Source organism: Sardina pilchardus, chromosome 6, assembly GCF_963854185.1.
Source record: "Sardina pilchardus chromosome 6, fSarPil1.1, whole genome shotgun sequence".
Taxonomy (NCBI): domain Eukaryota; kingdom Metazoa; phylum Chordata; class Actinopteri; order Clupeiformes; family Clupeidae; genus Sardina; species Sardina pilchardus.
In genome coordinates, this window is record NC_084999.1 from 24,533,625 (window position 1) to 24,536,124 (window position 2,500).

The window sequence follows — 2,500 nt, forward strand, 5'->3', positions numbered from 1 at the left end:
TCCAAGCTCCAAGCATCTCCAGCACAAATGCCCGCGCGCCTTTGCCTCTTCACAAGACGGGGGCAGATTGTCTTCTCCCATATGGTCTAGCGGTTAGGATTCCTGGTTTTCACCCAGGCGGCCCGGGTTCGACTCCCGGTATGGGAAGCAGTTTTGTCTTGCCGTCACTCTAGGCTCTTTCCCAGTACACTCTGAGAGAGGAGCTTTACTGCCGGGGAAAGAGCACGACGCCCGTGGTTAGCCGTGATCGTATAGTGGTTAGTACTCTGCGTTGTGGCCGCAGCAACCCCGGTTCGAATCCGGGTCACGGCAGCTTTTGCGAGCGGCTGGATTATTGCCCTTTACGCCCGGGAAAGGTGGGCGTGAAAAGCTAGACCTCGCCATGTCTGCTCATCTCCCTTCTTGAGCCTTAGGAAGAATGTAAGAATGAAGCGCTGCACAGCCTGCTGCTGTGGCACTCCGTCTGGAAACACAATGTGAGCGCCTGCCTAGGCCGCCGGTTCTGTCAGGGCCAGTGGCGCAATGGATAACGCGTCTGACTACGGATCAGAAAATTCTAGGTTCGACTCCTGGCTGGCTCGTCGGCATCTTTTGAGCCCGCGCCGGGAAGATCTCCAAGCTGGCCTTCTGTCCTCTGCTGGCCAGCACGTTAGCCGCGGCCTCAAGCGGGCCTCCGTATCCTCTCTGGTCAAAAGCCAGTCAGCCCGTCCAGGACCTCCGTCACGCTCCGTCACGCTCCAGCACAAATGCCCGCGCGCCTTTGCCTCTTCACAAGACGGGGGCAGAGTGTCTTCTCCCATATGGTCTAGCGGTTAGGATTCCTGGTTTTCACCCAGGCGGCCCGGGTTCGACTCCCGGTATGGGAAGCAGTTTTGTCTTGCCGTCACTCTAGGCTCTTTCCCAGTACACTCTGAGAGAGGAGCTTTACTGCCGGGGAAAGAGCACGACGCCCGTGGTTAGCCGTGATCGTATAGTGGTTAGTACTCTGCGTTGTGGCCGCAGCAACCCCGGTTCGAATCCGGGTCACGGCAGCTTTTGCGAGCGGCTGGATTATTGCCCTTTACGCCCGGGAAAGGTGGGCGTGAAAAGCTAGACCTCGCCATGTCGGCTCATCCAGAGCCCCTTTAGGGAGAGCCGGTCCACTTCCTATTAACTCCATTGTACCGGATTGTTCCTGCAATCTGTTGAAATTCCGCTAGGGACGTTGCCGAGCAAGTGATAAATGAATTGTGGTCTATGGGGCTAAGCGGCTAGAACTCGTTTTTTTCACAGTTGACAACTTCATTTCTTAATGTACATTGTCGTAGTAGCTACCTGAGTATAGGTTTTCCACTGGAAATGAAATAAAAAGTCACTCATGTCCTTTCTGCTTTTCATAGGATGGGCCGTTTTCCCTGTAACATGCTAGCATTTAGCTCATGGATGCTCGCGACACTCGCGACCGATTACGACCGTCGTGAAGCTGAACCTTCTTTTAGGTCTATGGCCGTAAAGTGGTTCGCTTGTGTCACGTGACATGAAAACTTTGAAAGGGTTTTTAGGAATAACAACACATATTAAAAATGTTATTGGTCAGCTGATTGTCAAGTCAAGTTATCCTGCATCGCATGCATTAATGCAATTTCAGGAGAAAAAATTATATAACGACAAATGTGGTACTGGGGGGTTCAGCTCCATTGCTACCCATTCATTCATCACTTGCTCGCGATCGCCCTCTAGTTGCAGTACCATGCGGAAGTATTTCGCTAGTGGTCCTTCTCCCCTTATTAGACATTCTCTGGCTCATCTCCCTTCTTGAGCCTTAGGAAGAATGTAAGAATGCAGCGCTGCACAGCCTGCTGCTGTGGCACTCCGTCTGGAAACACAATGTGAGCGCCTGCCTAGGCCGCCGGTTCTGTCAGGGCCAGTGGCGCAATGGATAACGCGTCTGACTACGGATCAGAAGATTCTAGGTTCGACTCCTGGCTGGCTCGTCGGCATCTTTTGAGCCCGCGCCGGGAAGATCTCCAAGCTGGCCTTCTGTCCTCTGCTGGCCAGCACGTTAGCCGCGGCCTCAAGCGGGCCTCCGTATCCTCTCTGGTCAAAAGCCAGTCAGCCCGTCCAGGACCTCCGTCACGCTCCTAGCGCTCCAGCACAAATGCCCGCGCGCCTTTGCCTCTTCACAAGACGGGGGCAGAGTGTCTTCTCCCATATGGTCTAGCGGTTAGGATTCCTGGTTTTCACCCAGGCGGCCCGGGTTCGACTCCCGGTATGGGAAGCAGTTTTGTCTTGCCGTCACTCTAGGCTCTTTCCCAGTACACTCTGAGAGAGGAGCTTTACTGCCGGGGAAAGAGCACGACGCCCGTGGTTAGCCGTGATCGTATAGTGGTTAGTACTCTGCGTTGTGGCCGCAGCAACCCCGGTTCGAATCCGGGTCACGGCAGCTTTTGCGAGCGGCTGGATTATTGCCCTTTACGCCCGGGAAAGGTGGGCGTGAAAAGCTAGACCTCGCCATGTCGGC

At 54.6% G+C, this 2,500-nt stretch overlaps 7 non-coding genes across 7 annotated transcripts; all 7 read left to right on the forward strand.

The window, feature by feature from the left end:
• The first annotated feature begins 75 nt into the window (after positions 1-75).
• Positions 76-147, forward strand: trnae-uuc (transfer RNA glutamic acid (anticodon UUC)). Its single transcript has one exon. It is a non-coding gene; the product is annotated as a tRNA-Glu (tRNA).
• A 93-nt stretch (positions 148-240) lies between these two features.
• trnah-gug (transfer RNA histidin (anticodon GUG)) lies at positions 241-312 on the forward strand. The gene has a single exon. It is a non-coding gene; the product is annotated as a tRNA-His (tRNA).
• A 482-nt stretch (positions 313-794) lies between these two features.
• trnae-uuc (transfer RNA glutamic acid (anticodon UUC)) lies at positions 795-866 on the forward strand. Its single transcript has one exon. It is a non-coding gene; the product is annotated as a tRNA-Glu (tRNA).
• A 93-nt stretch (positions 867-959) lies between these two features.
• Positions 960-1,031, forward strand: trnah-gug (transfer RNA histidin (anticodon GUG)). The gene has a single exon. It is a non-coding gene; the product is annotated as a tRNA-His (tRNA).
• Positions 1,032-1,900: 869 nt separating this feature from the next.
• Positions 1,901-1,973, forward strand: trnar-acg (transfer RNA arginine (anticodon ACG)). The gene has a single exon. It is a non-coding gene; the product is annotated as a tRNA-Arg (tRNA).
• Positions 1,974-2,185: 212 nt separating this feature from the next.
• Positions 2,186-2,257, forward strand: trnae-uuc (transfer RNA glutamic acid (anticodon UUC)). Its single transcript has one exon. It is a non-coding gene; the product is annotated as a tRNA-Glu (tRNA).
• A 93-nt stretch (positions 2,258-2,350) lies between these two features.
• trnah-gug (transfer RNA histidin (anticodon GUG)) lies at positions 2,351-2,422 on the forward strand. Its single transcript has one exon. It is a non-coding gene; the product is annotated as a tRNA-His (tRNA).
• The last annotated feature ends 78 nt before the right edge of the window (positions 2,423-2,500 follow it).